The sequence below is a fragment of the Pezoporus wallicus genome, unplaced genomic scaffold (genome assembly GCF_028554395.1).
Source record: "Pezoporus wallicus isolate ANWC-B61680 ecotype Strahan unplaced genomic scaffold, APGP_CSIRO_Pwel_v1 contig_16, whole genome shotgun sequence".
Lineage (NCBI taxonomy): Eukaryota > Metazoa > Chordata > Aves > Psittaciformes > Psittacidae > Pezoporus > Pezoporus wallicus.
In genome coordinates, this window is record NW_026641478.1 from 6,122,946 (window position 1) to 6,132,671 (window position 9,726).

The window sequence follows — 9,726 nt, forward strand, 5'->3', positions numbered from 1 at the left end:
GTTGACAGTTTGAATAAAAGTCAAAATAACGGCAAACAGTATCTCTTGGAGCTCAGGTAGAAGGTAATGTACGGATTATCAGGCTCAGCATTGATAAGTGGATAGGTGAACTGAAACGGAAAAAGGAAAATACTCTGCTGGTCCTTCAGTCTTGCTCATAAGGTTGGATTTTGGGAAGTGCTAACACTAGTTGTACAGGCAGACTTAAAGGAATTTAATAAAAACAGCAACTAAAACTAGTAACAATCAGATACTTGGGGCTTTACTAACCACATTAGTTTCACAGTTTTCTAAATCACATTGAAAATAATTGTGTAAATGCACGTGAAAGGAAATTATTATTATGTAAGCAAGTAATATAGTCTGGGGGAAAATTTTAAAGTTCTGTACAAGACTGTACATTAAAGAAATAAAATGCAGAACTCAGAAACTTTGAAATTCATTTTATGAACATTTATGACATCTACTCAGGATTATGATTGTTCTTATATTTGTTTGAGAAGAAAGCAAGCTTGAGGAAAAATGTACAAACAGATTCCCTGATTAGCTGTGGAAACATCCAGTGAAGGAATTTGTTTTCATTTGAAAGAGACTTGCCTTGTGTTTGAACTCTAGTGGTGAAGACAGCCTCAGGGTGAAAATTAAATAAGCTTAGCATGCCATATGATGTACAAATTAACAAAAACTATGTTATAGGAATTCAGAACTTATCAAACAAATCACAGTCCAGTATTTATTCCAATTTGTTATCTAAAGTTGTTACTCCTAACATGTTACTCTTTTATCTATTTTTCATTTTTTTCTTTTTTTTTTTTAAGAAAAAATCAGTGTGGTTTTGGTAAAGAAAAATAAAAAAAAATAAAGCCACCAGGTAACTACATGTAGGAAGGAAATAAAGTGAATTTTAGAGAAAGAAAAATTTAAGTTATATTCAGACCTGGGGGTATAAATTCTGTTAATGGAATAAGAACTTTTAAGAGCTAGGGTTTGAAATTAATTTCCCAACTCACACTTTGCCCCTAGGTTTAAATCATAACAGATTCCAAGAGAAAACAGTCACAGGATCTGGCTCTGTCCGTTAAAATACTAATTTCCCTTGTTCCTCCAGGGTTTTGATGCCAGTCTGCAAAATGTATTTTGCTAAAAAGGCTCTTCGTTGAGATTAAAACAGAAAAGTTTAGCACTAACACAGTAATGTCTGCTGTGTGAGGAAAATTCTGAGATGCATATGTTGTCATAACTTTATCCCTTTGGCTTCATACTAGTTGTCATCAAGATACTTTCTTTTGTTTACAGCCTAAATCTTAAAAGCTATGTGTTTCATACAATTTTATCCAGAAAAAAACACTCCAAGTGCTACATTGTCTTCATTACAACCTCATGACTTGTGACACTGAGTGCCCTAGCTGCCCTTACAGCATCTCCAACAGTGTGTTTTTAATACTTGACATGGCATGTCACCATGCTGACTGTAGGTTTTCAGGTTTTTCACTTTCTTGCCCTTGGTTCCAGGGCTATCTCAGCTTAACCATCTGATAATCAGTATCCCACATAAATCCCTGTCATTTTCAGAGAGGGTACATGATACTCACAAGCATGCCGCTTTCAAAAGGAGGGGATTGCATGGCCTCAGTCTGCCTTCTGAACAACAGGAGCAGAGTTGCATCAAGCTAGCCTGAGCATCATTATAAACAAGTATTCGGTCTGTGCAACAAGGTTTATGAAAAAAACATAAGGTTGATGCCTACATAGGTAGGATCAAATCAAGAATAATTAAGCGTTTCAGAGGAAAAGATAAAAGGAATAAAGTGAGCAAGGCAGGAACAAAAGAAAAGTCTCAAAGGAAGATGTGTGAGCAAACCCTAATTATCTGGTGTTTCCTATGGGCTAAGACCTAGTACCTGTGCTGTTGCATGAACTTAATTTTACATTGTGGATATCCAAGTTTACAGGAAAATGTCAGACATGCACTGAAGGGATAGTTGTGCTTCATTAATACTAGCAATGTTATAAAATGCCTTAGGAAAGAGGGCTTAGGGTGGGTTTTGCACCGGGAGGTGCTGGTTCATTTTGATCCCAGTAGAAAGGCATTTAAACTTTGTAAATTCATTTAAAATGCTGTTTATTAGAGGTAACGTACTGAAGTAGTACAGGTAGCCTGATAACCCTTTAGATGCTGGAAGCCACAAGCAGTATAGCATTAAACCGGACTCCTTGCGCAGCACACCATGCCAATTCTGTCCATAGCAGAGATTCTCTCCTTTCAGTCATTTATAGAATCATAGAATCATAGAATAGTTAGGGTTGGAAAGGACCTTAAGGTCATCTAGTTCCACCCCCCTGCCATGGGCAGGGACACCTCCAGCTAAACCACGACACCCAGGGTATGATAGGATTTTCTTACAAGGAAACAACTCTTTTATCATCCCTAAAGCTAGAACAGATATGATGTTTTCATGAGAACTTTTTGTTGCACTGTTTAATATAGGCAAGGCCATGCAGGTAGCACTGTTGATTTTACCAAATAGGAGTTGCCTGCAAGTTCATCTCTTACATTGAGCTGGCTGAGGTTATCATGCAGCAAAGGGATTTGTGCAGCACAAGGCAGACTTGAAGGCCACACTGCACGTACAGCACAGCGCAGGCCTGGGGCTGCTCAAATTAACTGTACTGTGCATTGCTAACTCCTCAACATACAGCTTCCCATCAGGACTGCTGACAGATTAAGGAAAAGCAAAATTCTGAGAATGCCTTGAAAGTATTGACCTACCTTGACCTACCGTCAAGGTAGGTCACCATTTCTTGATGTTCTTAATGAAGATAGATGATAAACGTGGGAGAGAAGGGAATTCCTGTTGGTTCATCTTTGTCTGCAAAAAACAATTTGATTTCAAAGCAGCCAGCACGTGCTTGCAGCAAATTTCATGGTTGGCGAATTTATGAGCTGAATGTGCTCCTAAACACTATTTGTTTTGAAATCTGCTCGTTACAATCAGATTAATGTCTTGGAAAATATCTAGAAACATTTGGGTTTGAACTATTGATCCAAGGTGTCTAGCTTCTTCAAACAAAATCACACAGTATGTTAGGTATTTCTAAGACTGATCTAGAACACAATAAGCCTTAAACTGCTGAGAATTACATATATCGTAAAGCCGCTATCTTACCTATATTTGTCAGTATTCTGACCATGTTGTAGTATTTTATCTTGACAGTAATACTTTTCAACAGGGTAGCAATTCAAGTGTGTGTATATTGTTTGTCATCTCATTATTTATTTTCAACTTTACTACTATTCTCTGTTTCTAACTGAAGATGTTTCAGGTTTAATTTGGTTTTTATGTATTTGTTTTCTTCCTTTCAAGTTGTTCCCAGCTATCTCAAGCTGTCTTTGTTTGTAGCGGTCTTTTTGTTTTCTTCCAGTAGCTCAAATTCTAACATTATTTCAATGTGAAGAATGCTTAATAATTTTCAACTGCTCCAACAGTAAAGTTCATTTGTCTTTGGCTTGACAGGGAATCTCTCATTTTGCAGATCTAATCTTTGAGTGCTTATAAAATCTGTATTTCTAATCTACCTAATCATGTTTTTTTTGTGTATTATTTCTTGACTTGATTGTGGATCTGAGATTGAGTTTGTTGTGAAGAGTCATAACACACTGTGAAAATTACTGACTCAGATAACCTTTGTTTGCATTAAGTTCAGGTAAGTTCCAAAAGGCACATATGAACTGTAGAACCCAAATACCAAATAAAAAGTCACTCAATTATTTTTTTATAATTTTTATAATATTTTATATTTTTTATTAAAAAAAAAAATAGTATGAAGGCACTATGGTGACCAGGTCAGCTTGTCACCTTTGCCCTGTCTCTTTGCTACAGATCTAGGCTGGGTCAATCACTGGATATGGTCTTCCCCACTAAGGTAGGTGTGCCAGGCACCCCTTGGATCGCTTGCTGTCTTTGCTGCTCTTTTATGTACTCATCTGATATTTCTCATTGCACCTTTGCTACTACTTTATGAGATATATCCTTCCAGCATAAGCTTTAATGAATGCCCCTCCAGCACTGTTGCATAAATTAAGGCTTGAGTTGTATGAGAACATCTACAGTTAATTATTTTAGTGTCCTTTTAACACAACATGTTGCCATTTTTATAGGAAATTGCAAACTTGAATGAATTAAAGAAAATCCCCTCTGGAATTTAAAAAATGAGACTGCATTATTTTATTATCTATACAATGGAAAGGAATCTTCTCTTTCCGATAACATGGTCACCCGCTTCATGTTACAGAAGAGATTATATACTGGCAGGAAGATACAGGAAAGAAGGGATCAATCCTTGCTAAGATTAGCACATCAGTATAAATATGACTATTTTTCTCACAAAACATCCTACTGTCAGAAAATGCTTTTTGCTGAGAAGGCGCAGGCAGCCTAGCCTCTTTGTTGTACAGCCAAGCAGTTAAAATCTGGTGGAAAGCTCCCTTGAGTAGTTATGTAGAGATCTTTGTGTGCTTGGATTATTGTTTTTTTTTAGTGATTTATGAACATGGCTGCAGTTTGAATCCTTACTGGGCTTCACCATTCTTTACATAAATGCATAAATAGAAATTCTTTTGCTTGTTTTGTTTTTTTATGAGAGTTACTATACTTTAAAAAAATCTGCTGCTATTGCATTCACATACTTGAAAAGATTATGACCACTCCTGTGGTCAAAGGGACACTCTGCTGTGTGTTCAAAATTCTAAAACAGATTATAAACATAGTATAGAGCCATGTGCATTTTATGTCACTGTATTGACAAAATAATGCTACCTAGAATAAAAATAATTTTATTATGGTTGGATTTTTTTGACTGGCAATTTGCCCACTGTTGAGAGATGAAAGATCAGATGTACTGTAGGAGAGATTATGACTAACGCCTAATATACCTTAGTCTTCAAAAGATAGTGACACCCAAGCTAATAATTCAGAACATACATTTTATTTAATGTATTATATCTGGTTTTGTGATGAAAGAATGTTCTATACAATGAACTGCTTAAGCACAAGCTAAATTTACATACATCATACCTAACAGCATTGTCCAGGATTGTAAATGAAACATGAATAAGTGCCTTGCTAGATCAGGACTTGTCAGAAAGAATATAAATTAGTGAGAGAAATTTCATTATTTAAATAAATTTTGCTATCTTTACATTTTTAAGTAATCATCACAAAGTTAAAAAGAGTTCACTGTGAGCATCTGATTTTTGATCAGTAACTTGTGAGTTGTATTAATTAGTTGTAGTGACAAAAAGCAAAATGTACTGGGTTTGTTCTTTGTTTTTGTACAAATCTTTTAAACAGGAGGAAAGACTAAAAAGCTAGACTATTACAGAGGCAAGTAGTGTTAGATCTCACTGGGGATGTTCAGAAAGTGTATATGGATTATTTTTTCTTTCTAAGGTAAACATTCTCTTTTAAGTCAGCAACATAAACAAATAATAAAATACCCTGTGGAAGTGAATTATTTCACAGTAAATACCTTCAGTTTATGGAAAAAACTCACAGCAATATGCATGTCTGAAATGATAGTCTGCAGCAGTTTGCCAGTTACCTTTTTGGAAAAGCTATAGAGTCTTTGCGATGACTCTTTGGTTTACCAGTATATGGTTAAATAAACATTTTTAAAGCAAGCAATGGCTTAAGATTTACATTAAGCTTTTATTTTCCTAAAAATATGAGTGTGCTGTAGATATTGTGGTAGTTATAATTCTAGAGTCATATCATCTAGAGTGAAGTGTAAGAGCATACAAGTCATAAGAAGGGAAGAATCTTACCAACATTTAAACAAAGGCATCTTTACTGCTAACTTATGACTAATTCATAAACATGCAGGGAAATTTTTTTAATGAAGATTCATTTTCAAGAGAATTAAATACTTTTATTCCAAAAATATGCCGACTGGACTCTATGATTTTAATTTTTTATGTATCTGTTAGTTAAGTTTGAACAGATGCACATTATTCTGTTACATGTTAAATAATAACAGTGTAGATGTGCTACCAGGGAATTTGATTTATTTATCAGTACTACCTTATGCCATCTTGAGATTTACTATGTATAATGTAATTGAAATTATGAGTAGGGTTTTAATCTGAAGACAAGTGGATGTTAAGAACATTTAATATATCCTCTGTTCATTCTTTTTCTTGTCTAGTCATAATGCTGATATACAGTATTTAGCTGTATCTTCAGAACAACTATTTTCTTTCTTGTTCCTGGGACATAATTAAAAATACTGGCAGCTTTATATACTCTGGCTAAGTTAGTATTAGTCACAGCAACCACATTGCAAGATTGGCCATTTTGTTTCTTTTAATTTAAGACAAAAAAAATGCACATGCACTGTGGGGGCACATAATGTGGTTGTCTCAGGGACCTGACTATGTAAAAACGATTGACTTGGTACAAAAGCATGATGGCTGCTTTCCTTTGTAGGAATGTGCTTCGACTGAAAACTGGAGTATCTCTTCACCTTGCTTTTTTGGGCTATTTTTTCCTATGTTCTGAGTAAAAAACTAGTTGATACAGCATTTTCACCATATGCCCTATATTCAGTGGCACGATAGTGTACTAGTATTTTATGAAGCAGGTTATCTGAGCTTATATTCACTTGAAGATGAATACAAATCTCCTACCTCAGAAGAGGACCCTACTAATTTTTCTTATTTAGGTGTTTTGAGTTTGTATGTTTGTTTGTTGGCTTTTTTTTAATTAGATCAGTCTTAATGAGGCTGTCCCATTCTCTATAGAAAGGAACATATTAATTTGACTAAAGATGGGATTTTAAGGCATTTCCCAGAGATGAATACATTAATATGAACTGGGTTTCACTGTTCTTTAAGAAAATGCATGGTGATAACTAGGTACCTTGGACTGTGACTCCCACTACCTAGTAAAGGTTTAAAATTTCAAGAGATTGTACAATTGCATTATTGTCTTTTTGTTTTCATATTTTCTCCTTAGCTCTGTAGCTTTCCTATTCCAGCCTGGGCAATAGACCTTTCCCTCAGAAGATGGCAAATTTGAACTTTACTGTACAAGGTTAGAACTTATACTTGGTTTCCATTCTACTCTAGGCATTATGCTGTTATTTAATGTGAAACACCTCTCTCAATGGCTGTCATTTTGCATGAAAGCGGCCTTGGGGTTCCTGGGTTTTTCTTACATGGATGATATGTACATTTTAAACAGTGAGGAGCTTTTAGTTTTCCTGGAGGGCACTGCTTAAGAGAGTCAACAGATTACTTCTCTATAATACAAAGGTCTTTTAGGCGTTTCAGATTAATGGTTTATATTCACTCATAAAAAGAAAAATATTTCATGAAAGAAGAAGTGATGCAATTGTATTTTATATTCAGATGGAAGCTAAATAATACTGTTAAAGAAAATGAATAAGAATGTGCATATTAGTTTTTCTGAGATAATAATAGCAATGTCCCTGTAACAAATCCAACAATATGGTCATTGGTTTAGGTTTTGTTATTAATTTTAAAATATCTAAAACCTCAAGTTCAGGAGATACCAAAAATATATTTGCTTGATATAATGCTTATATTTCCATTTACTGGGAGTGGTATTACTGACTACTGACATTTTATTATATTAGTGGTAATATAACTAAAATGACTAGGAAAACTAGAACCTTTATACTAGTTTGTTGAAAAATCATGTACTTATAATGTTTCATTTGTATTAACACCCTAGAGATTGAGTATAAATATTCCTTCGTAAGACTTCTTTGCAATAATTATTGTTTTAAAGTCAGTTGTATTCATTACAATGGTTAATTCTTCATTGCAAATACACAAAACCACGTAAATGTTAAACCTTTCCCAGGTAATTATAATTTTAATTAGTGTAGTCAGCTGCCCTACAGACTTTAGTGTCTTCTGTAATAAACTCAAACGTCCAGTGCCAGAAGAAGAAATTATGAATTTCTGAAGTTATGGACAATTGAAAGAGATCGTCATTTGTAATGCCAAAATAAGGTATAGTTGTGTTAAATTAGGTTTCAAGTCTCTAGTATTTGGTGCAAAACCACAGACAAGGTTCTCTCAGTTTTCCGCACCCATTCATCTGATGCTATTAAACATTATGGGAAGGCATTCACACAGGACTCTTACATACAGTGCAGGATGAATGACAGACAGGGACACTCTGGTCACTAGTAAGTGGCATTAGATGCTTCTGTGTGTGAAACTAAATCAGTTTCCTGTAGAAATGGAGCAGCAGGACTCTTCTGTTTTCACAAACTGTATTGTCAATAAAGCCAGTGAGCAGATTTAGCTCATGTGCAGGCAACTTAGTTTCATGTTGAAACTCCTTTGTAGTACCTAAAACCAAAATGTATTCATATAGAAAGTATAGATGCCTTGTGCCTTTAGACATGCCCTGGCATAGCCTGCTTTACTTTCATCTGTTGGTAAATGTTTCTCATAAACTGTGCTATGTCTGCCTTACCTTGTAAATACAATAACCAATTACAGCCATTGTGGTGCATTGACCTTGACTGGATGCCAGACACCCCTAAGCTGCTCTCTCATTCCCTCTTCTTAATAGGACAGGAGTATAAAATAATGCAAAAAGCTCATGGGTCAAAGTAAGGATAGGGACATAGCTTACAATTCCCATCCTGAACAAACCAGACCCAACTTAGTGAAAATTAATTTAATTTACCAATATTTCTTGGGGGTCAGCTGTGCCATGCAGTGGGTTCATTTGAGCCAGAGGGAACAGCTCCAACATGCCAGTCTGTGTCTGGCATGGGGTAGCCACAGTCTGCGCCTTGCTACCACCCCTGCTGCCACCCCTCCTTGCCAACATCTTGACACCTACACCCAATGAAGCCATATTTAGACAAACCTACGGAACTTTAACCCAAAAGAAAAAAGAGTAATTACATCCGGTGTAACTTTAAGTGACTTTTTATGTAATTCAGTAGTTATTATGAACTCTATGTCGTCTTTAATATATGGTTTATAGTGAATATAGCAAAATGATAGAGGGGCACAGACCATAGGAAGCAGACTTTTCTAGGCTGAACAGCAGTACAGGCCAATTTCTACCTTTTCTACCCCTCTTGTAGGAGTACAGTCACACTACTGACCTCTCCACAAAGCCTAAATATATGTGGAAGGTCCTCTCCCTATATATATTCTGTCACTGCAGTATTAATTCTAACACTTTTTACTTCAGTTGTTCAAGTCATGAAGTAATACATAGTTTTTACTGCTGTGTATGCTGCTGACATAATATTCTCATGCAGAGTTTCTATTAAAATCCAGTCACTGACCAAGCAGCTTGACAAAAACAAGCTTAATATGTGGAAAGATCTATCTATGCATATATTAAAAAAAAAAAAAAAAAAGGATCTTAAGTTAGTTTTGTATGCAGAAAAACATTTGGGATGATCTGTATGTGTAGAGACAACAGAATCATTTTTTTGTGCAAGGATGAAAATTATAATAAGTCATTTGCACACTTGACTTTGAGGAATAAAGTATTCAAGTATAAGTCACATCCTTGAAAGATAGCATCTTTGGCTATTCATACTGTGTTATTCCCAGTTAAATTACAAAGTAGGGTTATTGGCTTTGACGACAGATTTTAAAGTGCGTTTGTCATTTGCTGCAATAACTTGTCTAAATGTCTTGCTACTAAAAAATTAGGACTTTTT